Source organism: Scleropages formosus, chromosome 5 (assembly GCF_900964775.1).
Source record: "Scleropages formosus chromosome 5, fSclFor1.1, whole genome shotgun sequence".
Taxonomy (NCBI): Eukaryota; Metazoa; Chordata; class Actinopteri; order Osteoglossiformes; family Osteoglossidae; genus Scleropages; species Scleropages formosus.
The window spans coordinates 27,586,634-27,613,710 of record NC_041810.1 but is presented as its reverse complement, the minus strand read 5'-3'; the positions used below and the strand labels follow the sequence as shown (position 1 = coordinate 27,613,710).

General features: G+C 46.2%; 1 protein-coding gene across 2 annotated transcripts in view; it reads left to right on the top strand.

Moving 5' to 3' along the window:
- Positions 1-27,077, top strand: part of lingo1a (leucine rich repeat and Ig domain containing 1a) — a 100,711-nt gene that overhangs the window by 46,982 nt on the left and 26,652 nt on the right. The window contains exon 3 of one of the 2 annotated variants that reach the window (XM_018765630.2): positions 24,835-25,223. The exons of the other annotated variant lie outside the window; for it this stretch is intronic. The gene's annotated coding sequence lies outside the window, so the exon portion shown is untranslated. The remainder of the gene's footprint in view (positions 1-24,834; positions 25,224-27,077) is intronic. 2 annotated transcript variants of the gene reach the window in all.

The following is a 27,077-nucleotide window of genomic DNA, read 5'->3' as shown; positions in this document are numbered from 1 at the left end:
ACTTTGAGGTTTTATAGCTGTCTCATCGCAAAGAGACACTCCAGTCGGGAGATTGCGCTTTACTGTCTCATGCTTCACAACGTCTTATGGCGGTCGTCATGCGTTTATGGGAGGTGCTGGATATCCTATTCTGCAGATGGATTATGTATCTGACACTCATCGATTGTCAGAGTACAGCCACTGTACGCTGAACAAACTGTAAATAACGAACAGCATATTTTCACCCTGGGATTTCTGCTTTGAATTGTGGCCTCGCTCTTCTACCATCTTTGTGTCTCTTTTTATTTGTACACAATTGTGCAGAAATTGCACCGCTTGCCATAAATCTCAGGGCGACTGCGTGTGATAGGTAATATTATTATTTATTCATTTTGCTCACACTTTTCTCCAAAACTACTTATGGTTTACCCATTAATGCAGCAGGGTAATTTTTATTCAGTTCAGGGCAGGTACTTTCATCAAGGTACCGCAACAGGAGGTGGGATTTGAACCTGGGTCCTCCAAGTGTTCGGGCGTGAGAGGGAGAGGTAATTCCACCACAACGGAGCCAGAACTGAGAACCTCCGCGCTTTACCTTTCGTGCGTGGGACCACCAAGCAAGCAGAAGTAGACGAGCGAAGCATTCATACGCTGCGGATAAATGAAAGGGCATTGGAGCGAAGCAAAGACATTCCCAGATTGCAGAGAAGTTTTCTGAAACATGAAGACATGTGCTTGTTCCGCTGGATTCTTTCGCTATTTAATTTCACAATTTTTTTTATTGGACTATTTGTTTCAGATAATATGATGTATGTATACAAGGCCAAGAATTGTTTCTTGAACACCCAGCATTATTATTATCATCATTATCATCAATACTTCATATGCCACTTCCCCCTAATATGTGTTGCATTCTAAACTAGGAGGCATTTGAGCAGCTAGCAACCCTGCTACCCCTTGGCTCTGACCCACTACAATTTCTATGATGATGATTTTTCAGAATTCTTTGATTTTAAGCTTAACTGTAGCTGTAACACACCTCATGCTTTAGCACAGAATGGTTGTACAACGCACAGTCACTATTTAGCAACTCTTTGACCGTGTTTTCCTCCAGTTTTAGAGGCAACTGTGCAGTATCCCGCCACGTTGTGGACTCGGCGCAGTGTGGAGGAGAGTACTGAAATGATAAACAGATGAAGGCGACTCATGGCCCCGATTGCAAATTAAGTGCACTTTTCAAAGGCCTCAGTTTACCTTTTGTTCTGCGGACACAAAAAACACAAAGAGGGCCGATGTGGGGACCAGGAGCTGGGTTTAGCTACCCTTCACATTTGTATAAATTTGGGACGCCGTCCCCATTTTCACCACCGCCCTTCAGTGGAATTCCTACGTCTGCTGAATGTTGACCACCAGTGTAACAAAGCGTCAATTGAGAAATGCCTCTTGCTTTCAGCCGCCATCCGGACAGATGGATGCGATTCAATGCACTGTATGTTGTTTCCTCCCTCTACTGTTGCGTGTACGCTGTTGTAGCCTTGTGCAGTTGCCTTCAGGATCAATAACATTCTCGTTCATTCATTAATTCGTTCATTCAGTCATACATCGAAGCTTCTGGCAATGCTGCCGGCCAGGCGTCGCGCGCTACAGCAAAACCTAACAACACAAAGAAAAAACAATGTAAAGGTCCATGCGAACACACTAATGATGCCTCATCCTTCCCGCGGAATAAAACTGATTTGATTGTTATTGTTTTCAATTAGAGAACCCGGCTCTACATTATCCGACCACAGTTCGGGGCAACCGGTGGTTAAGCAGGCGGCTTCATTAAAATCAAAGGCTCGTACAAGGCCGAGACAAAGCAATTTGCTTGAGTAGACAGAGCCCGAAATGGGTAATTAAAGTGCCAAAATGAAACCTTTTTTAATCTCTTAATTAAAGGCCAGGCCTGGGTGGTATAAAGGCCACGCGATTGAAGATGGATCCATCTGGCATGCTCCTTGGCTCTTTGCACGTGTCACATTTTGTCAGTGCACACATTAGCGCAAACAAAGGTCGGGCCTTTTAGCAAAAAGTAGGCTTGTGGAAAATGGATCTGAGGGCTGAGGGGCTCTCTGCTTTCAGATGTCTTGTTTTTGGCTGTGAAATTGACAGTTGACCTTCGGGCAACCGCTTCCAGGCCACTCCATCAGCTTCATCTCAGTTTTTCCCTGTTGCATCTGCATAGCTTCCCGTTAAGCACCACGTTGGGAGATTTTTGTGTCTCCTGCAGAGCTGGACATCCCCAGACTGGATTTCAGCTCTGTGGATCTCAGTCAGACACCAGCGGGGTCCTGAAGGACTGCGGTCTTGCGAATAACTGACAGTTTGACAGATTCTCCCATTTGACGATGGCGCTGCATCATTAGCGACTGTAAGCGGCTAATTTAGTGGCACGTTCCAGTGTTTGCGGTGCTAAAATGATTATGCAGCAGACATTATAAAGAGGGACAGAAAATGACCGGCACTTCATTGTCTTTCTATGCAGGCTCAGGATGGGTGACAAGAAGGTAGTGTGATGGGTAAAGCTGCTACCATTAGCCTTAGACCCGGGTTCAGATCTGACATCCTGTTCTAGCACCCTTGCTCAAGGTACTTTCCCTGACATAAAGAAATGTGCGAATGGTTACAAACTCGGTTTTATTCTTATAATAATAAATCAATGCACTGATCACTAAGATCGACTGCCGATCAAGAAACAGGATGATTATGACATGTAATCATACTGGATCAATCACAGAGCAGTCTAGTCCATTAGCCAGCAGCTCGCACTCCAAGATCACCGGTTCAAATCCCACAGCTTGATGTACTACCCTTGATCAAGGATCTTACTCTGAATTGATGCAGTAAAAATTACCCTGCTGTGTAATGGTTAAATCGGTGTAAACTGCTTTGGAGAAGTCTGTCGGCAAGAATAAATGGAAGCGAGAAACAAGAATCTCAGAACAGCAGTGCTTTCCATGTGTCTGGTGGTGCTAGATCTCCAGGAGCTCCAGCGTTTGGAGCCTCGTGAAAAGCAGCTCGTGGGCGGACTGCGAGACGGACGTCTCTGCGCCCTAGTGCACTTTGCAGGAATGTCTTTGTGTTGTTCACAATGAATGCAGTCCATTTCTAGGGCCATTCAAACTGCTCTATGTATGTGGATAAGTAATTGCCATCAAATAAATGACCCGCCCCCGAGCAAACAGCTTTGGTTTTCTTCCGCCTTTCCGTAAAACTTTGTCCATTGCCACATATAGATATAAAAATATTGAAAATGCTTTAAAAAACGAAGAGTGATTTTTATTCAAAACTGCAACATTTTTTAATTTATTTATTTTATTAATTGTGTTATCATCCATCTGCCTGTCGGCTGGTTTTGGGTTGTTTTAAACCCATACTCCAGATCTCTGTATATAAGTATATTTTTTAAATGCATCATTTATTGTGGCATGATACATTTCCGATGGATTTAGAAATATGCTAATAAAAACTTCCCTGTGTAAATCTGCAATGTCTTCCACGTGATCATAAAAGCTGAAATATATATGGCTATCTATATGTAAATTGTCCTCAGACTCAATTGCTTGGTAGAAGTGGTGGTTTAAACTGCAGGAATCAAAATCACATAGAACCAAATTAAAACCATGTTGAAGATGCCACTCACTCTTTGCAAAAACATGGATTATCTGGGCTACATGTCGCCTGTGGATTCTGCAAACTCTCTGTTCGGCATAAATTATCCATCTGGTTGTCAGCCAGGTGTTTACCATGATCTGTCTGATTGGAAATTCATGGGTTAATCACAGAAACACATCTGACAATCATAAACACTATGGTCCAGACAGTTATCTCACCGTGCAGCCTGAGGGACCTGGGTTCGAGTCCCACGTCCTGCTGTTGTACCATTGATGAAGGTACTCACCCTGAACTGATATGGTAAAATTTACCCAGCTGTATAAATAGGTGAATAAATGTATCATCGTATATAATGGTGATATTGTACATTGCTCTGAAGAGCATGCATAAAAAAGGCAATTTTTTTTTTAGGCAGTTATGAAAGTATGCTCTCCATTTAAATGTGTTCTTGCAGGGAATCATTGGATTGTGGTATTTTGGCCTTTTTTAACCTCTTCTTCAGGAGCTCCTGTTTGACCTTTGATTCATCTAATTCTGAATTTTTTCCCTTTGCTCTCAAAAGACTAATATGCAATTAATTTTATTATAGAATTACTGTATAGTGATGCTGACATTGCATGTAAGAAAAGGAGCCTTGTCCTCTTTTGGCAGAGGAGAATCCATGAAAGCGGGAAAGGGGGGGGGGCATTTAATAAAACAAAATTACATGTATTGAGCTCATGTTGGAGAAAATAATGAGCAGAGCACAACAGGCGAGTCGCGTCTGCAGCATCTGTGTGGTTTCCAGTCAAACCCCCTCGAGTGACCTGTTAGCAAAGGGTGACAATCCCATTAGCAGCGCTTCATAGCGACCTCCACGGAAAAGCCATTCTGCCGATAATTGACATTTACGCGTGCCGAGTGCGTTTTAACAACGCGCGGGAGCGCTACGTGACTGATGTGGGCTGCGGACTTTGTTTTGATGCGTGCGCTATTTGCGACCCTGATCTCATCCATCACCCTGGAAGCGTTCTCAATTAATTTCACATGGCATTTCATTTTTGAAGGATTCTGCGGCATGCTTTTGCAATTAGCTCAGAAGTGTATTGATCCCGTCGTGCCTTCAAAGATCTTTGCATCCTGCTGTTCGCAGCTGAACGCCGTGACATCAGCAAGACCTGCACTGCACTGAAATCTACGCCACCAATTTGATTAAAATGATACCGACCCCAGCTGCCCTCCCCTTTATTCCATCTTGACCTCCCGTGTCACTGTGACCGCAATTGACACCTTTGCCTTTAGTTATATTTGCCTTTTTTCAAATTCTAGCCATGTCCTCTAAAGTAATGGAGTGGACAGCTGGTAGTGTGTGGTTAGTGCTCCTAGTGTTGGACCCAGAGGTCGCAAGTTCAAATCCCACCTCCAGCTGTAGTACCCTTAGCCTAAATTGCTCTAGTAAAATTACCCAGCTGTATAAACGGGTGAACATCTGTAATTAGCTTAACATTGTAAGCTGCTGCAGAGAGACACATCGGCTGAATGAATAAATGTAATGTTTAACTCAAGGTGTTCAACATTATATGATTAAATTATACTCAGTATTGAAAACAACTGTGGTAGACTCTCCTTCTGGCCCCCTCACATTAATAGCCACGACTGAGTTTGAGTAATAGCACAATAATGTCATTTGCCATGACATAATGACCTCAAAGGTCAAAAATACTTTGTCATTTTGAAATTAATATTTTACTGATGCAAACCAGAATGCTCCCGTCACTGATGGTCCATATCTTTCAAGTTTGTCCACACTGTAGATATTTATAGATTAACCAGATGCTTTTATGAAAAGTGATGTAGAACACAGAGTAAATTTTGTGCATCAACAACATCTGAAGAGCTTTAGTCTGCAACAGAATGGTTTTTTTGTCTAATACCACAATTTTGCTGGTTCACATCCCTCACGTAGCTGCCTAGAAGTGATATTCAAACAGCAAGGATAGATAATCGTAACAGATGGTGTTGGACTCTTATGCAACTGTCAGGAGATCAGGAGACAACCGGTCCTGACAGAGATGGGTTTGAGACTTTTCTTGGGTGCTGGGAGGGATTCCGCAGCTCTGAAGAATGAAAGGAGTTTGTGGTCAAAACTGAGAACTGATTTTCATTTTTGGGTCCCTTGTGAGTGGGACCACCAAGCGATGGGAGTTGGAGGAGCTCTGTGATGGGATACAGGGATTGATCACAACCTCTACGCTTCAGTTATTTGACCATCTTTATGGGCTGTAACCAGAATATTGAACTGTACAAAACTAGTGACAGGAAGCCAGTGGAGATGGATGAGAAGGAAAGCCGACCTACCAAACCTCCTATTTTGGCTGCTACGGATTGGGTTCCCCTTAAACTGAAGCTGTTATGATGCAACCCGTCGCATCCACCCGGCACTTTCTGAGCCACGAAGTATCCGATTTTCTTATTTCACCGACCAGCATGGCTCAATTCCGGGAGCCCTTCTCAGTGGAACCGCAAATTCAGGGAAAGGTTCTGGGAGGCTGTCGGTTTTAAGATGCGTGTTATGAGCGGGTCACGGTTTCCATTTTAAAGGCACAACCATGGCTCGGTTCTCTTTCTGCACACAGGGTCCTGCTCCTTTCTGCATAAAAGCGCCGCATCCAATTTCTCAGCAGCACGGTATGTCATTTCTCAGGCCGAGCTTTGATCGTGTTCAGAGTGAGATCAAACAGAGGCGGCACCGGAGTCAAAACAAATATCTGCACACGGGTTCAACCCCCTTGTAATACCACTGGCTTTAACACAGAGAAAGCCCCACAGTTACTGCGGTCCGATTAGACGCCCGTTCGAGCGGAACTCGGCTCCAGGTGGGGACCTGACCGCCTTTTAGCAAACTAACCCGGCCATTCCGCTGCACAAAAACATCTGAGCCTACAATTATTTTTAGAGATGTCATCCAAATTTCCCCGGACGGCTGGGCGACACCGGTATTTCATCAGCGTGGATTATATTGGATTTACCTTGGGATTAACGCCGTATCTGCCATTCACTTCACTTAATTATATTGCCTTTCGGTCGGGTCAATAATTGGGAAATGTGCTCATATAGAGAGTACAACTGTGCTGGAATGACGTTGATCTTCATTTTCGGAAAATTACACGAACTTCACGCAGACTGGAACGTTCCCTCTAAATTCGGGAGCTGGAGGGCCCCACCTTTCTGGACAAAGCGCCCTCCACCCAAGGACTTTACCTTGGCGTACATTCCTGTGGAAACATCTTTCCTGAAGAGCCTCGTTGTTTCGGTAGTTGGAGGGTGTGCTCAGCATTTCATCGACAGGCACAGACTGCTTCCACGGGGTTTGGCCAATAGGCTTATGGCTTCTGCGCCTGTGTGGAGGGCAGAGATATGGCTAATGAACCGCCCACATGCTTCCGGGAATCGCCGCGCTCCTCGCTGAACGCCCCCGGTGCGCCCGGTGCCCCCTCCCCGTTGAGCTCCTCAGGGTGGCGCTCTCTCTGTAGTCTTCGCTTTCACGTTGGAGAGCTTCAAGGGATCGGCCGTGGCCTCTGGCTGCCCTACACCACCCACCCACACCCACAAAATTATGACGCAATACTTTGATCTATTCTTCAATGCTCGATGTGCGATAACAGTACTGCTCCTCAGGTGCTTTGGTCGTCATCTGTCGCTGACGCCCTTGATGTACCGTGTTTTCTGGCCCTAAATAAGTGTACGAGGTGGACGTGTCGATGATGGATCTCAGCAAAGGTAGGTCAGGGCACCCCCCCACCGCACAGATAGAGGAGCCTCACAGCAGTCCAGGGCACCGCGTCCCGCGATGGCCGAGGTCGAGAGGGGGGAGAGCTGGGAGGTGCAGTGCACTGTGACTTCATTAAGGATCCAAGGTTGATGGAAGGAGGATGGAGGGGACAGGGAGATAGCCTGACTCTGTGTGTGTGTGTGTGTGTGTGTGTGTGTGTGTGTGTGTGTGTGTGTGTTTGTATGGCAGGGGTAGGGGGTGGAGGACCTCTGGCTCCAATTACATTTGAGTTTTTTCCCTCTGCCGAGGTGGGAAGAGGGAAACCCTATCTAAAGTGCAGGGAAACTAGAGTAACTGCACACACAAGGGGAATCTCAGGCTATCTGTGAGCAAAAATATCATTATACATAATGCATAACAGCCACAGACACACAGAGGTACAGACACGCAGAGGTACGAACACGCACGCAGATACATGCATGCATGTGCTTATGTGTATATTTTATATTCATTCAGCTACAATAGGAGCCATTTGGAACATGAAAACTCTAAAAACAACATGAAATCACAAATAACATGTCTGAGGGATTTATGAAAAAAGAGAGGGACTGCTACAAAAAAAAATCCCTTTCCTATGTACTGAGAATAAAAACATCCAAGAAAAGCCTGACAAAGCAATGACTTCATACCCCTCTTTCCCTGCTATTCAATATTTCAATATTAAGCATAACAATGAATTAATCACTGAAAAAAACGCTAGATTTATTATTTTATCAATTCAGACACTTTGATCCAGACAGACAGTTAATGTTGTTCATACTGCAATGAATATCCACATCTTTTCCTGCCTTTTAAACAAGGGACTCGGGCCAAGATTCTCAAAGGTACAGCAGCGAAGCCAACAGCCATCGTGTATGGTTCTGGCTGCTTTTTCGCCCCCACCCCCACCTTCCACACATGTCCCCAACCTGGTGGTCCTTCGGGACGTGTGGTTTGTTTCTGGGGCACAGAGCCGTAGCTGAGACACAGTAATGGTTGCAGCTCCATGGCGTCTGTGTATCGGTCACACCTGAGTGCGGTCCATTAGCGGGGACAGGTCTGTCTGGTGACTGAAGGGCAGGTCAGATCTTCCATCGTGCCAGGAAGAGACAGCGGAACAGCAGGCTGAAGGATGGGACTTGGGCGTGACGATAACTGTTGTAAAGAATGGGCCCTTCCAGTGACAGTAAGCAGAGGCGTAATGGATTCCCTGTCCAGCGGTTCTGGGCGGGCCTTAGGGCACCTGGACCGGACCCCCATCATGGTTTCCCTGCCCTTATGGACCAACCTATTCAATCCAATGACCATAAATCTAGCTTGATGGTGTGTGGGAAAATCCATCAGGAGAATGGACAGTGTAGTGGGAACTCGATGGGCAGGTCAAGAAAGAAACAGGTGTCAACTGATGCAGTCACCATTGATGATTGTTATCCGTGACTATAAATCATACGGAGCATCATCCATAAATCATTTTTGGTCTTGATTCTTCTGTAATGAAGTGAGTGTGCACTGATTTCACTGAATGTTATTGGAATTCAAAGTTTTAACAGCGCAGATCTAAGACTGAATAAATATATATATATATATATATATATATATGTAGGGGGGTGCGGTGGCGCAGTGGGTTGGACCGCAGTCCTGCTGTCCAGTGGGTCTGGGGTTCAAGTCCCGCTTGGGGTGCCTTGCGGCGGACTGGCGTCCCGTCCTGGGTGTGTCCCCTTCCCCCTCCGGCCTTACGCCCTGTGTTGCCGGGTAGGCTCCGGTTCCCCGTGACCCCGTAAGGGACAAGCGGTTCTGAAAATGTGTGTGTATATATATATATATAGAGAGAGAGAGAGAGCTATATTTTTTTTATCTTGAAGTAGATGGTTAAGTTAAAGTTCCGTGGTCGTGTGGTGGCACAGCGGGTTTGGCCTGCGCCTGATCTCTGGTGTGTCTGGGGTTTGAGTCCTACTGGGGGTGTCTTGTGATGGACTGGCATCCCGTCCTGGGTTTGTCCCTCCCCAGCCTTGTGGCCAGGTTAGGCTCCAGCTGGCCGTGGCCTGGCACAAGCAGCTTTAGTCAGTGTGGGTATTTGTTAAAATTCCTCTTCTGTTGTTTTTAGAAAAATCCGAAAGAAAAGGACTGGAGCTGTTGCTTTGTTCTTTCTGGGCTGCTCAGATATCCACCGCACGTCTACCAGGTCATGTCCTATTTTACGCTCATCTCATACAGGAATTTTTTTTTTGTTGAGGAAGAGGGGTAAAAGCCTGCCCTCTACTTACCGTACCTGAAACAAGGTATTTCTGGAACTTCAAGCTCATATGAAGGCTTTTGCTAAAAACTGATCAACGGGCCCGTGAGATTGCTTTTATTGTCCTGAGAAGATGGTTGCCCTTTGATTGACAGGCCGCGAAGAGGGTTTATGACCGCTGACAGAGCAGCCCTAATGACGGGTCACTTTGAATGCTGCCAGGGGAAAGGAGGACCGCTCCCAGGAGGGAACTGGTGCCATGAATCAGTCGTGACTCAAACTCCCGTGGTTTAGGCTTGTTCCCCGGAGGTGTAGCGGAGACCCAATGGACGCATGAGTCCAGGGTCATGGGTTGAGCGACCAGATGCTTTAAGTCAAAGTGGCCGACCCATGTAAATCCAACTCCATCTCCAGACATAGCCGGCGGTATCTCCGGTCATAAATCTGCATTTTGACGCAAAAATCATTTTTTGGCAGAGAAAGACTGAGATAGAGGACATGCGCTCCTCATTTCGAATGACTTTCTTCCACGAACTCCAGCCATCAGCCCAGACGCATCATATAACAGCTGTTAATGAAAAATATTGTAGGATTTTCAAGCAATTTGATTCATTGTGTTTCTGCTTTTCAGCTTTCGTTCCAATAATTTACTGAGCTCTTCAGTCAAAGCTTATCTGCCAACGTTGAAAATGCACTTTGGAGGAGAGCCGAGCCAAAGGGATTGACAATAATGACATGGTGCGGCTGGGGTCATGTTCTCAATAGTCATATCGCACTTGTGATGAGTGTCTGCTCCGCATCAAGACGGTCTTCTCTGCCTGACATGATGAATTTGAGAAAACGCGAACGCATTCAGTCCCAGGAATTGTGTTGATAAGACAATTATCCAACTCGCTTTATCAGAAAAAGATAATTTGGGCCAACATGTTGAGCGCCGTGTTGGCCGACCGTTATCGAGCAGAGAACCTTGTGAACATTACAGTGAGACGGATTTAATTAAATAACACTCTGAAAGCACGGCGGAAGTGAAGGACGCAAATTTGAAGAGCTCGGAGAAAGCGCCAGGTGAGATGCTAAGCAGGAAGGAAGGTGCAGTGGCGACGCAGTGGTTAGACTTGATACCCTTCACTTGAAGGACCCAAGTTCGAATCCTCCTGAGCAAGGTACTAACTGGGAATCGAGAGAATAAAATTACCTTGCTGTATAAATTCAGTGTAAGCAGCTTAACCGTGAAGAAAACTGTCAGCTAAATGTGCAAACAATAATGAGAAAGTTGAATACATCTGTCCAGGATCTTTGTGGACAGCAGCGGAGCTTTGCTCTCAAAGACACCAACACTCAGGGATGCCACTCAGAAACTGTAAACACCGTGGAAGTAAGTGGAATTAAGAGAGTCCTTCAAACCGTTTCTGTTTGAGTGCTCTTTACTGCCATCTATCTGTGTGGAGGGTGCAGACAGGTTGTATTAGCTCCACAACAAACTGAAATTTTAAAAAAATTGATGTCATGGTATCATGTTATTAGCAATAAATAAACCAGAAAATAATTTGTGACTTTCCAGTTTAGGGAGAAAAAACGATTCTTCAAATAATTCCGGCAAGAGTAGGAGGGACTCACACCTCAACGTATGGTGTAAAGTGTCTTTTTGAACCTTTGCTTCTTAGAGTAGACAGCTGGTGATGTAATGGTTAGTGCTGTTGCCTTTGGACCCAAAGGTCACACATTTCTCACCTCTGGCTGTAGTACCCTTGAGCAAGGTACTTGCCCTAAATTGCTCCAGTAAAAACTCCCCAGCTGTATAAATGGGTAAGTAATTGTAGGTAGATTAACATTGTAAGTCACTGTAGAGAAAGTGTCAGATTAAAGAATAAATGTATTTAATGTAGAGTGTTTCTCTGGGCTTCGTTTAATTAACTGCACAATCATTTTGTTCAAAATGTGAATACAAATCAGTATAATTATTTTCAATATATGGTAGGGGTGTTGGTGTGCAAAACAAGCTGCACATAAAACATACATATAATGCTTGACCTTGATCTCAGCGCATCTGAAGCCCTTTGGGTTGGTTGTTCTGATCCGACCTCAGTCATCTGTCCCATTGTGTCTGTACACAGTAGTTCTGAGTCAGCCGTTCTGACTCAGCCTCGTCCGGCCACCCTAGGTGGTCCACATCCCTTCGAACAGCGTGTCTTCACCATCTCCGTTCAATTCTGCTCTCTTTACTGTTCCTGCCCCAACAATACATTTCAGCGATGACTTTCAACAAAGCTGCGATGAATCAGTCTGAAGTAATTCTGATCCCATTTAGAACTCTGATTTGTTCAGCAAGTGACTTACAGTGATTTACCCATTTATACAGCAAGGTCATTTTTACTGTATCAGTTCAGGGTAAGTACCTTGACCAAGGGTACTACTGCAGAATGTTGGTTTCAAACTTGAGGCCTTTGAACACAGGGCAGTAGCTCTAACCACTACACACCCCACCGCTCCAAAATTTAAACCCTCCCTGACTGATATGATACGATGAAGTATCATAACCATCTTGCTTTTAAATCTGCAGTAGATCTTGGCATGGTGATCATTTCTGCAATTTATTATTAATAAATCCAATAAGGATGACACAGTAGAAAACTGTAACTACTCTCAGGATTCAAGGTAAGTACCACAGTCAAGGGTATTACAGATGGAGGTAGGATTCAAACCTGGGTGTTTCGAGGGCAAAGCAAAAGCTATAACCATTACGCCACCTGCTGGCCAGTTCTGAACCAGCTCTTACTTGATGGATTAGGACCACATTGACATTAGAGAAGACAGAGTCCTGGGCAGGCACAATGGGGACAGTAAGCAGGGCACCTTGAGGTGACCATCACCTGAGGAGAGATGATGTGGGTGGGCGCGGCACTGGAGGGCAACTGAGGGCATGGCAAGCAAGGACACGGCATTTTGGAATCATGAGACATAAATCAGCGGAGTGCTGTAGCCGACCTGTACGCTTTACTTGCCAGCGCACCCCTGTCGGCATGATGACGCCTAATACGTACTGTCAGAATATTTTTTAATTTTTAAATATGGGTTTTCCATTACAAAACAGCGGAGTCATTATACAAAATATCATGTAATGCTCTCCGTTCAATGGAAGGCTCGTCTTCAACTAGAATTTGGATGTTCTTTGGAATAAAGGTATCGCACAAGACTTTATGCAGCCTTCAAATGTCTAGTCGTTCGGAACCAGCAGCAGAATACAAATACTTTATCAATACTGCCTGGAGCCCAGTGATTAATTCAGAACCATCAGCTCTTTCCTGGCATACATTTACATATTCAGGCTGGAAGAAAAAAATGAAATATTTTAAAATTCTGACAGAGAAGTCAGGCTGTTCTGCATACAGAGTCCACTCATGTGCCGGGCTGCATTCACATTATTTACATTTGTATTTATTCATGTTACGTTTTTCTCCAAAGCTACTTACCATGACTTCCTTTATTAAATAGCGGTGTAGTTTTCACTGTTGCGAATCAGGGGTACTACAGCAGCTGGGGAGAATTGAACCTGGGTGTTTCAAAGGCAAGGTGGTAGTTTTAACCGCTACGCCTACTGTTGCTCCATGAGCTGCGTTGATTCTTTGCTTGCAGGGATGCAGGGGGTCGGGGTTAAGAGGGGCTGCAGCCCCAAGAGTGATCAGAAGTGGGCAAAGAAAACAAGTGGAAGTTTATTTATTTCTAGACACGTTTTCCTCACTCAGCTCGTGTCTAAAAATTTTCATCTCTAATGGCGCGACTGCGACCTGCGTTTTCCCTCCGAGGCAATAGGTGGCAGCATAGAGCACCCAAAGCAGGGGTCTGCTGTTATTCAGATCACTTCCATAGTGTTTATCGCTCATTTTTCCTATAAGAAGTAAGAGCATAATAAGATGTTTATGGGGCTGAGTAGAAGTTTCTTGAGACGACTTTGTATTTTCCATCATTTTAAATTAGTTTTAATGTAGCTTGAGGTGAAAAAGCTTTATTGTAGCCATATCTTGCATTTTTACAAAACATAACCTGTAAATAAACCAAGGGATATTTTGTGTTGCTTACCTTCAACTGATTGTTGCTTGGTAGCAAACAATAAAAAGAATTAAAGTTATAAACAAAATGAGTTACAAACAGTTTCTGCACCTTTTGTGTCCATAAGTTGAGTAGCCAGTATAGTAATTAAAATATCAGCCACATATAAGTTTACGAGAAAAAAAATTCTTTTTCTCCTGCTCTCTCCTGGGGTACTGCACTCCCCGTGAGTAATTAGTGCAGCTTGTTGGGCTTGAGATGAGATCATCCACACGACCGCGCAACGCCAAGCACATTACCGCGCTGCCGTCTGATCGCTCCTCACTGAGTTCGACAGGACAGGCTCTCACCTGCTCTCTCCGCTGGGCCTGGGGTCAGCCGAGTGCCCCGCTGGGCCCAGAGCACCAGCAGCTCCGCTCTCCTCATCTGTAAACATCCCCCGTGACGGTCGGCGCCCCTACTGGGCACACCGAGTGATGTCGAGAGCGCAGTTTTCCCATCACTCACTTCCAGGCCGCGGGAGATGGCGGCAATCAGCAGTGTATTTTTCACCGCCTGTCTGCCAACCGTCTGAGAGCTTTCAGCCATGGTCACGACTTCCACCCCATCCCAAGACACTGCTCCGGGTTTAGACCCGAATCACCGGGCGCACCAGCACGCAAGGCAGAATCTCATTACCTGGAAATAATCTCACTGAGATTATCGCACTTAATCCTGCGTTCTTTAATGTGCCGCCCACATTTAATTAGACGTGTACCGCGTTTCCAAACGCAGCGAGATCAATATCACCCTCAGCTGCGCCCTGTCAGTTCACATCCTCAATCCTCAGGTGAAATCAGCCAAGAGTAAAAGTTACTCCGGCAGCTCAATATTACAAAGAGTAAAACCCTGCTGTGTGTTTTTTCTCAAAAAAGCTGAGATTATCTATCTATCTATCTATCTAATAATTTAACTTACATTTCATCCACCGGTTTGAACATTTGATTATAAAAAGTAAATTTTTTTAATAATTTTTAATAATGCTGTATTAAAAATAAGTAGTTTATATAGAGCAGTTGAAGGGCAGCATGTAGGGAGGGGGTTTCGTGCTCAGAGGTTGACAGTCAGCGAACAGGTTGGAATCAAAGAAGCAGCAGATAAAGACCTTTGCAGCCAATCAGGATGTGGCTCCACCCACCGCCTGCTGCTGCCCCGCCCCCAGCTAATCAAGGTGGCTAAACAGCCAGCAGCTCTTGTGAATTACTGATATACACTCGTCATACACGGTGTGTTGTGACCTTACACTTGACTCACCGGATACTCCAGTTCTACAAAAATGACCAATTAAGTCAATTTTTTTATAATTATTTTATTCTTGGATTTTATATAATGCAGCCCCAGTACTGGCAGTTATTATCTTTACCGCAGCATTTTGGATAACGTCGGGTTTAAAAAGTAAGCAGAGGGGGTTTACTAGTAAAACTGTCCGATGAATGGGCTAGAACCGCAACCATCAGGATACTCCGAATATTGAGTCGAGACCCCACCCAAACACTATCCATGCAGTCTGGGCTTCAATGGGGGGAATCAGTGGTAACAATTTAATTTCCCCTTTAGAGTCCCTTGGTTACGATGAAGCATCGCTGAAAAATGGCCTCTGAAGAGGGACCCGTCCCCACTGTACGGCGCAAAATAGCAGAGCACTGGATTGTGTGTCTGACAATTGCAGAAATAATGCAGTCGTAAGAAAAGGGCGCCGGGAGCAGCGGGACAGGGGCTTGGTGACGCACGCTCCAAGTGAATAGGAGGGTGCCGGGCTGAGCTCTTCCTGCACGACCTTTGTATTCTTCTTTTTTATATATATAAAAGAAAGACGAGACGTTACCTTGGGATGCAAAGGTTTGTTCAAAAGCAGAAAAGATATTTTTAAAATTTTCTGCTGTTTTTTAAAGGCATGCCCAACCTCAGGCAGCAGGTGGCATAGTGGTTAGAGCTGTTGCTGTGTAATTTTCAGGACCAGAGTTTAAATCCCACCTCCTGCTCTAGGACCCTTGAACAAGATCCTTACCTGGATTTGATTTGGTAAAAATTGTCCTGCTGTATAAAGGGATAAATCAGTGTAACTAGAGTACAAACCTGAGGGTTGAGGTTGGAAAAGTGTTAATAATGGTCTGTAATAATACTAATAAACATGTCTCTTACTGATTAATATTGGGGGTTCTCACAGATTTCGTACCTTTTCTTATTCGAAGGAAGAACCGTTTAAAGTTTTTTTTTTCCATTTTTGTTGGTGCTTGTGTCCAATGTGACTCCCTAATGGGGTGTGAAATAAGTTTTTTGTACCTCCTGTCTATTGGGATGGGGTAAGAGGGGTTGAGTGGAATGAGATGTGTGGATAATATTTAACACCATTAACTGAGTGATTTTTGCTCTGGAGAGAAGTATGAACATGGGCTATTGAGTTGCCCTGGATACTGCTGGATCAAAGCCATTCCTGGAAACTCCTTGGTCACTCCTGGTTCTTTTTGGTCACTCCTGGGCTACTCCTGTTTCTTTCTGAACATCTCAGGACCTCCTTTGCCGCTCCTGGGCCACTTCTGGTTCTTCCCGATCATCTCTGAACCTCCTTGGCCACTCCTCGTTCTTTTCGATCATCTCTGGACCACCTGGTCCTTTCTGATCATCTCTGGGCCTTATGGTCAGCTTGGAGCTTATTTTCCACCACGGTACTGATGTGCATCGATGATCGTCCCTCCTCAAACCACACCCAGGCCCTCAGCAGCAGATTCCAAAACATATTGTCCCATGGGGACCTCTAACACAGCATGACTCCCTCTTTAGGAACTCCTTTGTTCTTGTGCAGATGGCACCCATGAAGCATCCCATTCAAAGGCAGCCCACCGTTTCGTGTGTACATTTCAACACGCGTAAACATACACATGCTCTTTCGACGGCTGAAAGCCCTTCTGTCCAGTTTGCGTTTGCTCACATCGACACACACATTGTGCTGTTGAGCTCATCTCCAATCTGCCTGTATGAGGAACCTTCCACCCTCTCCAGATCTGTAGATAGGAACACCAAAGCAGCTTAACCTCCATATATATTTAGCCGCCACATCTCTAAGGTGCACAGTGAGAAGTTCAAAAGGGCTCGGAATCCATGGCCTTGCATCGTTCCTCTGGCACGTCTCTCCGGCGTGTCCGTTCTTAGAATTCCTCCCAGCTGCGAGAAGCTGCAAAGCAGCGGAATGGACATTTATTGACAGAATGTTTGGGAGTCTGTCCATCACTTCTGTCTTCGTCCGGGTTCGTCTTTCGCAGCTTCTATCACGCCTTCAGCTGTCAGTCCAGCCTGATGTTTTCAATTCCATTCCCCCTCCGGCATATCACCAGGTTGGCCAGGTCAGTTAAAGACACCTTTGTGACCTGAAGGTTGCTGGTTCACATAGCCAAAACACCCATTCTGTTGTACTGTTCTCCCAGGTACTAAAAATTAACTCCTCCAACTGAAATGTGAGGCTATATAAACAGCAGAAATTTTAAGTCACTTCAGAAAGTATCAACATAATAAAAGCATAGAAATATAAAAACACACATAAAGGCACATATAAATACACACATTCTGGACACACAGTATGACAAACCACAAACAGGTAACCTGAACCTGCAGCCAGCTGTGTTGGAGTCTGAGATGTGGAGGAAAAGCATCTGTTAATGAATAAATGTAAATGTATAACTAGCACTGGAGGTGCAGTGGCACAGTGGCTTGGACCAGGTCCTGTTTTCCAGTGGGTCTGGGGTTCGAGTCCTGCTTGGAGTGCCTTGTGACGGACTGGCATCCCCTCCTGGGTGTGTCCCCTCCCCCTCTGGCCTTACATCCTGTGTTGCCGTGTAGGCTCCAGTTCCCCGTGACCCTGTATGGGACAAGCAGTTCAGAAAGTGTGTGTGTGTAACTAACACCTTTGGAATGAATAACTAAGGTTGTCTATGATATGACCATTCTGCTATCTGGTGAAATAGCAACACCATATATAGTAAATATATATACACACTATATAAAAACATTAAATTTTTTTCTGGACTTTGACAAGAAAATGCTGAATTTAGCCATGATTTTGTGGTGAGGATTTCACTTATAACCCAGATTAATTAGGACTACAGATGAACATGAAAGGATTCAAACCTCTGTCCTCTGCACCACTCTGAGTTCTGCTAAGGCTAACTGTGGGGTAATTGCTAATCGGTCACTTCTGGGTTGCTATAGTCTGGGGCCGCGTGTTGTAATACCCAGTATAGTGACAATCGTCACTGTAGTCTGGTCCAGGAGCAAAAGGAGATAACGTGGTGACAATGGTGACAAAAGAGCAAGTTGTATTCCATAATTTCATAATTTCAATAATTTGTGTGTGTGCAATGCAGGGTGTTGGCTGTTGGCAGTAGCAGTAACGAGGGACACGGTCAAGCAAGTTGAGAGGAGTCGTTATTTTGCTCCCAGGGCAGCATCAATCTGTTAAAGGGGAGAGCAGAGAGAAGTGGGCGGAGCCCTGTGCTGGGCATCGCCACCAAGTGGATGAATAACGTTGCTCCGTGTGATGAACATAAGGAACCATGGCAACTGCCGGGCAACTGTCAAAGAGGAAAAAGGGCGACATGAAGGGGTCTTGTTGCCGTGACAACTCAAACTGAAGTTCTGTAAACAACTTCAAGGGGCGTGGCTTCTCTAGAAATGCAGCCAATAATATCAGATGCCTGGGTTTCCATTAGCCATCCGGTCACTGTGGCAGAAAAGATTGATTTTTTTTGTTTCTTTGAGTCAAAATATGAAAATGTGTAATTTGTCCCACGGTGGTGCAGTGGGTTGGACCGCAGTCCTGCTCTCCAGTGGGTCTGGGGTTCTAGTCCCACTTGGGGTGCCTTGCGGCGGACTGGCGTCCCGTCCTGGGTGTGTCCCCTTCCCCCTCCGGCCTTACGCCCTGTGTTGCCGGGTAGGCTCCGGTTCCCCGTGACCCCGTAAGGGACAAGCGGTTCTGAAAATGTGTGTGTGTGTGTGTGTGTCTGTAGTTCACCGCTCAGCTAATGATGGGATTTTTACATGTAGCCGGTGGCACTTCCCGGTGTTTCATTCCAATGGCTTCATATGCATTTCTGTATGTTTCCCTCTCTGAACTGCATCACATCAGATATGATTTATGTCCAGATCACTGCACGGAGAGTCTGACGTTAGTTCCGTAGGTAATATCAAGAGTGTCGACAACATGTGCTCTGCTCGCAGGTCTTGCAGCGATTCTGAGCCTTGCCGAAACACTGTTTCCATGGAATTAATTCAGCTTCTTCCTGGATCTGGATGCATTAAACTTTGCATCACACTGGCTGTATGAAAGATTTATTATTGGTCATTTAGTAGCTCTGAAATCGAAAGTCTGCAGCTTTTTGGTTTTGGATGAAATTTAGATGAATGAGCTTCCTCTTTTCCTCAGAGCTACTGAATCTCTCCCAGTTTTCAAGAAGAGTCTCAGAACTCATCTCTTTCACACCCAGTTGGAGTCATCTTAATAAATTTGCATTAATTTATTATAATGATTATCATTATAATGATTTTAGTATAAACCATTTTCATATTTCTTATCAGTTCCATATCCAGCTACTCAGCTGATTTGTGCTGGCAGAAACATTGGTGTTGAACGAACAGGCTGCGTTTCGACAAAGGTTTGCAATTAAAGCTCTTCTTCAGGTGTGGAATAAACTGTTTCGTACATCACATTAGTGGAAAATTATATGAATAAATGTAAAGGTAATTGAATATTGTGACACTGCTCTCTTAAGCCTGGTCTGTATTAAACAAGGCGCACACAAATTTGTCATTATGCCTATTGGTACTGTACTCAGCACCATCCTATATAGAGTATTACAAAATACCGCTTTTATTCTCGTCGTGTTAAAACGTGAGGAATATTATATTCGTGAAAGGCCTTTCAGCCAGCAGGGAGTTGTTATCTGCTTGGCCCGAGGGTTGTTGTTTATTTGTTTTTTTAAAAGAATCGACTGTGAAGTCGCCCGAAAGACGCCCCTCGGAAGGCAGTAGTTTCTCCCACGTTTGATGGAGGGCAGTAAGAAGCCCCTCCCCCGCCTATCAAGTGGAGAACAAAGGGGCCAGATCTGATAGTGTCCAGATTAGATGGGCTCGGGCGTCAGTGCAGCCTCCCTCCGCACCCCATCATCATCCTTCATGAGACACACTTAGAGTCGTAAAACTGCCGCTTGGGCGATGAGACCACGGCCCTCTTTGTGGGAATAAATGCAGAAAGGCTTTCGTTTTACACCGAGCAAATCCACAAGCGTGGACCCCCGGGTCCCGGTGGGCCCGGAACACCATCCCTCCTCCGGGATGCACATTTCTCAGGCCAAAGGAGGACTGAGTGAGAGCCAAACAGCAGCATTGTTGCACACAGCAAGTGGCAGCAGTGGCTAAACTCGCCGACAGAAGCATTCTTTTAAGGATCTAAACAGGGATCAAAAACATGACACCAGTTTCCGTGGAACCCCCCCCCCCCCCCCCCCCCCCTTTGAAATTACTTTGGTTTTTTCACTGAAGCAAAGTCAGGTATTTGAAGTGGGAATGGCAGGAGGAAGGTCAGGCACCACGTTGGACTATCAAAAGACATTAAAGGTTATCGGCTCAGAAAGGTTCCTCCGTGTAACGTGAAACTGGTTGCCAGGAATAATGGGGCTTCTCGCCAAGCCCAAATCTGTCCGTAACTCGTTTTTGCTCATAGCTCCAAAGTGACTTTTTAGTCAAAAAAAAAAAAAAAAATTTAATCCTTTTTTTTTTTTAGTGAGGAGAGATGTTGAACTATTTTCAGCTCATATTCAGGGATGTTTGATCACATGAACACATTCAGGAACAGTCAATAGAAGACCGAAAATACTGTGGAAGTGAACTGAATGAAGATGGACTCCCCCCGGCATTTTGCTTGGGTGCTCTTAACTGCCATCTATCAGCCTGGAGGGTAAATACAGGTAACATTTGCTTCACAGCAAAAAAGATGTGAAGAAAATGCTGTGAAATTTCATAATCTGGAAAATGTGTGAACCATTGAACTCCGCTGTTAATAATGTTAAACGGTTTCAAAATATTCCTCGGTTTACATGGTCACATGAGGAAGGCTGCAAGTTGCGCGGGTTTTATTATTATTATCATACCTTTATTCGTCAAGTCGTCCGCATGGACACACAGGATCTCCTTGTCCGATGAAGCTTCCCATAAATAACTGTAGTTTTGCACCGCGAAAGGGATTAAATTTCTGATTTCCGAGGGAAAAATACACGGCAACGGCGGAAATTAAATTGCCATTACCCCTTAATAGCATGAGCCCGTTTTAGAGCAGGACTCCCACGGAGAGATGGGATGCTGTTTCCGCCGCCCGCGTCTTTCCCATAAAACAAATACAATTGCGCTCTCGGTCGAGCCGCCGAGCACCACGGGCCGGGGTTTTCGTTATTATCACCGCGTGCAGCAGCGTTGGCCCTTATCCTATTACCTCCGATCGCCATCTCATTCGGCCCAATCAGAGTCCATTTGATTACTGGTGGCTGCTCGACTCCGGTAAAGTTGACGGCGGCGACGGAAATGAAGTCGGCCAAAAGCAGGGCGAGAGAAGGCGGGAAGGAGAAAGTGAAGGAGTTTGGGAAGTGGCAGCGCGAGAAGAGGAGAGAGGCGGGGAACTCAGTGTGTCTTAGATATCAGTGCGGTTCCGAGGGAGAGAAAAGGGCCTTTTTGCGGCTCCCTAGAATGTGGTGCAGCTGTGGAGGCGTTTGGTTTGAAGGGATACCGAAGGGCCTTTGGACGTTTGTTTGAATCCAGCTCAGTCTGTGGGAGTTTGCATGCTCTCCCCGCACCCACATGGGTTTCCACCAGGTGCTCTGGTTTCCTCCCACAGTCTGAAGACATGTTCCATTTGAGTTTCCGACTCTGAATTGCCCTGGCTGTGCGTGCGTGTGTGTGTGTGAGAGAGAGAGAGAGAGCAAGAGAGAGAGTGAGTGAGCAAGTGTGGTATGTTGTTGTGCCCTGTGAATGACTGTAGGGAGTTTACTGTAGTATGTCTAACAGTGCTTACTTGGATAACAGCATTAACCAAATAATAGTTATTGAATATTAGCTAATAATCAACGGTGCATTTGAAATTTATTGGGCCCTTTGTTATCTTCCTTTCCTTTAACTTTATTAATTTAGCCGTCATATTTTGTTCACAGTATAGAGGTGATCCAAGGAATGAATTTTCTTTAGCCACAAAAATGACCACCACCAACAACAACAACAGTAATAATAAAAATAATATTTTTATTATGTTGCTTTGGAGAAGAGTGTCTGCTGAATTAATAACTGTTAATATAGCAGCAAGGCCAACAGGTGGGGTAGTTGTTAGAGCTACCTCCTTGCACTTGATGGTCTCAAATCCCACCTCCTGCTGTCGTATCCTTGATTAATTTACTCATCCTGAATTAATACAGTGAAAATTTACCTTCTGTACGAAGGGGTGAAAAACTGTAAGTAAGTTTGTAAAAAGCATCAGAATAATCAGTAAACGTGAATCCAGCAGAAATTAGTTTCCTTTTCCCCCGGCAGTGGATGGGTTCCCTGCCCCTAATTCTGACGCGCACGGGTTTTAAAGAGCAGGCCGGACAGGTGCGAAAAGGTTCGAGCCCAAAGGCTCGCTGACAAGTGAGTACATTCACATCCGACGGAGTGATTGGAGGACTAAAATGCGTAAAAGTCGGATTGGCGAAAACGGCGCGTTGTCCAAACGCAGCAGCCCCGCAACAAGGCCCCGTGCTGCCCGGTAACCCGTGTCTGTCTGGGACCCTTTATCTCTGACATTCATATCACACAACGCTTTAAAAATGTATGCGCCGTCGTCTCCGTGCAGCAGCGTCACTCAGAGTCGTATGCAAGAACAAAGGCTGCTGGGCTCCGCCGGGGGGATCTGAGCACCTCCTTTCTGGATTCGGCTCCGAGACGGAAAAAAGTGGAGGAATATTTCAGGAGAGAGACAAAGTTATGATTACACACACACACACACAGTTTCTGAACCGCTTGTCCCATGCGGGGTCATGGGGAACCGGAGCCTACCCGGCAACACAGGGCGTAAGGCCAGAGGGGGAGGGGACACACCCAGGACGGGACGCCAGTCCGTCGCAAGGCACCCCAAGCGGGACTCGAACCCCAGACCCACCGGAGAGCAGGACCCAGTCCAACCCACTGCACCGCCGCGCTCCCCAGTTATGATTACATTATTATTATTATTATTATTACTTTTAAATTATTGTTTTTGTTCTTATTTATACTATTTCAGGTATCAGTTTGACTTCTTTTAACCTGTTTATTTCATTCATTCATCTGTTTGTTTATGGTTTATCATAAGAACATTTTGTTCATAAAACGATTCAACCATGTCTAGTTGACTGTAATGTCAACAAAACACACTAAGTTGACAAAAAAATGAGAGGGAGAGAGAGTAGGGGGGTGGAGACGGAGGGAGACGTCTTCCTGCTTTATGTCGGTGCACCCGGCCGTCCCGCAGCCCACAGTGCCACCAGGCCTTCCTACTGCGGTATTACTGTCGACGGGAAGCTTTCAAGGATGAGCGAGGCTCCGGGATCCCGGTGCCCCGCTTTGTCTGCTAGTGTCGAGCGGCAGGAGTGTGACATCCAGAGCAGCACTTCAGACCCCACCGCTCACATACCATACGTGTTATTGCCCAAACGGGGTTATGAATACCAGGGTACACACTGAACCGCACAGGGGTTTCAGCTCTGTCAGTCACTTGTCCCCCTTCCCTGCATGATGGCATACTTACTACTCATATTCATACCCGTTCATACTTATACTACTCATAATCATATCCCTCATATTTATACTACTCACACACACACACCGTCTGAACTGCTTGTCCCATACGGGGTCGCGGGGAGCCGGAGCCTAACCCGGCAACATAGGGCACAAGGCTGGAGGGGACACACCCAGGACGGGACGCCAGTCCGTCGCAAGGCACCCCAAGCAAAACTCGAACCCAGGACCCACCGGAGAGCAAGACCTGGTCCAACCCACTGCGCCACCGCACCCCTCCACTACTCATATTCATACCCCATACTTATACTACTCATACTCACACGCACACTGATAGAAACCGCTTGTCCCGAGCAGGGTCACGGCAAGCTGGAGCCTAACCCGGCAACACAGGGCACAAGGCTGGAGGGGGGCAGGACACACCCAGGACGGGATGCCGATCCACCACAAGACACCCTAAGCAGTACTCGAACCCCAGACCCCCCAGAGAGCGGGACCAGCCTAAGCCCACCGAGCCACTGTGCCCCCTCCTACTCATATTCATACCCCTCAGAATTATGCTCCTTGTACACTCATGTTACTCCTACTCATACCCCTCATACTCATACTGATGCACTCCATGTAAAAGAAATATGTGCTGGTGCCAGTTTGAGAATCAAACCAGTATTTGTTCCTAAAAATGGCATTATTAATCTATAATGCCGACCCTGACAGCTGCTAATATTTGCCATAGAAATTAAAATGACTAATAGAAAAAGCAGAAGCTATTGTAAGGGTAATAAAGCATGAATGCATTTTACATCTCTGTATGTCTGACTCCAATTATGATTATGCAGTATTTCCGTACGTCGGGTTCATAGAGCCCTGAGAAGTTGCCAGCGCATAGAGAATATGAAGGTCATTATGGGTCATTGTTGTTTGTGGAATATTAAATAGTAAATTCTGGACACTGCTATGGTACCATAACCCTGTGTTTATAGTGTGACTTTGTGTCTGAAATTTTATTTCTACTCTTTGGGAGGAGGTCTGTGGAGTGTGATGAAACAGAAAGGAGCTGGGCAGCCTCTGTACGTCTACTTGTACTTCTACCTGTACATCTCCCCGTGCATCTACCTGTGCATCTACTTGGGCTTCTACCTGTACATCTCCTTGTACATCTACTTGTCCCACCACCTGTATGTACATCTCCCTGTACATCTACGTTGTTCATCTGCCTGTACCTCTACCTGTACATCTCACTCTGCATCTACCTCGTTCATCCATCTCTCTCTCTCTCTCTCTCTCTCTCTCTCTCCCTTTTTCTCCTCAGTCAGGCTGCAGTGGTTCAATAACCTTGAGAAGCTTCCGTGCGCGTGTGCGCGGGTCCGTGCGGGCGTTTACAGAGATCGCTCTTCTAATCCTCCGCCCGGAATCGCAGTCGGAACAGGCAGCAGAGTAAACGGAGTTCTCCACCGGGGGCGCGCCGACGGGAGCGCGCACACGGGCGTGCGCGATGGGAGCGAGCCGCGGGACCGTCTGTTCTCAGTGAAGCATCGGCGGCGGAGGACGGATCTGCGGGAGCGAGCAGGAGCTGCCCAAGAAATGGACCTCGGATGATAGTGCCGCTCGGATTGCGGGACTCGCTGCGTGTCCGTGCGTGTTTCTGCGTGGGAGTGTCTGTGGGGCGCGTTGCGTGGGGATGCTCGCGATCGGCTGGAGGTGAGTGGGGATGCTGAGGGTGGAGGGGGTGCTTACTTAGGATGCGGCTCCGTCAGGGAGAGGAGGATGATGATGATGATGATGATGATGCTGATGATGACTTCGGGAGGGCGAACGGACCGACTTGTGGACTCGAGGGTTTCAAATCATCGCAGGGACCGCAGTGCAAAGCGGCGCGAGCCGCAGACTGACAGGGAGAGGGAGACAGAAGGCTGCGGGTCCGAGGGACGCGTCCCTGCGCGAGGGCACCGATGAGCTACATTTTAACACACTCACTGCATGAAACACTGCGTGTTTGAACGGGGGACTGAAGTTCGGCGATGTGCACGCGCTGAGTGTGTGTGTGTGTGTGTGATCGATCGTGTCAGTCTCATGGTATATCAGAATAAAATATGGAGTGTTCATATCATATGCGGTTCTTCTCAGGAGAGGGTGTGTGTGTGTTTGTAGTCCTCGGGTATATTTAGAACTCAGCTGCCAGTGCGGTCTCTCTGTGTGTGTTTGTGTGTAGGGTGTGGTAGGGGGACCGGTGTCTCCGCGGTGCCGAACATGATGAACTGCGGAGCGGACTGTGTGTGTGTGTGTGTGTGTGTGTGTGTGTTGGGGGGTGGGGGGAAGAGAAATAAAGAATAAAGAGAGAGGACGAGACAGATGGAAAAGGGAGAGAGAGAGCGACACACACCTTCATTACACACACACACACACATCAGCCGTTCCCCTGTGCACCCCTTTCATACCCCCCTCCCAACACACACACACACACTTTGTTCAGTGTGTTTTCCTTGCACCCTGCTTTCCCGGACAGCCCAAACCCCACCCCCCCACCACCACCAGCTGTGTCAGGATGGGTGTTAGGTTCGCATCCTGTCGCCCTATAGTTCTCGTTTGGTCATCAGTGGACCAATAAGAGAGCGTCACCTGAAGACCCTTCTAGAATGTGCCGTGACCATATGTCTACCTGTTGGAGGGGGTCATACAGGAGCGTGTCCATAACCCCCAATCATATTGCTCGGAAACATCAATCTTTGCAGCGACTCCTGCCATCTGTAAGGGTGTGGCCTGTTTGTTTGTCTCCTTCTCAGTTAGTTTGTTCACACCGAGCCCACGTCCTTCGTTCCCTCACGGCTTCCGGACACCGCCCTCACAAAGACCTCCGAGATCCGCCAGGCTCTCCTACTGCTCCAGGAGCTGCTTGTACCCGATGCCGCGAGGCTGCGAGGCTGCGAGGCTGCTGAGCCTCTGCGTTTCCACACGCCACTTCTCTCCTTCCTTAATCTGCTTTTGACAGCTCCTCCGCATGAAACCAAACGCCTCGTTTTCGGTCCAAACAAGTCAGCAAAATTAGCTCCGTGCATCAAAAGAGCGGCACCCTGAGTAGCTTTATCTCGTTTTGACTTGGTGACCCGTCTACAATGTAACTCGTTATAATATAACTCTGATATTATATTTGTACACCTCTCCTGAAGACTCAGAGCTCCTTCGCAAGGCATAAGAATCTACAAATCAAGCATCGCGAATAACACACATTTTGCAGAACATCATAGTATATTAAAGCACAACGGAGGTAAGAAAGACAAAAAGCAAAGAGTTCGATAAATTAAGAAATATTTCAGTAAACATGAAAGAAATGCTGCGGAGTTTTCAGCGATGTACTTTATGACGATGAAGTGATGACGAGGTGGCCTGCTGGCAACGGAGGAGAAAAAAACAAAAGCTCCAGACTGCCATCAGACAGGAGGAAATAAACCTCTTATAGCAACAATAGTACTGATAGGAGCTTGTATGAGCTCCCATCAGAGTGTGTGTGTGTGTGTGTGTGTGTGTGTGTGAGAGAGAGAGCGAGAGAGAGATGCT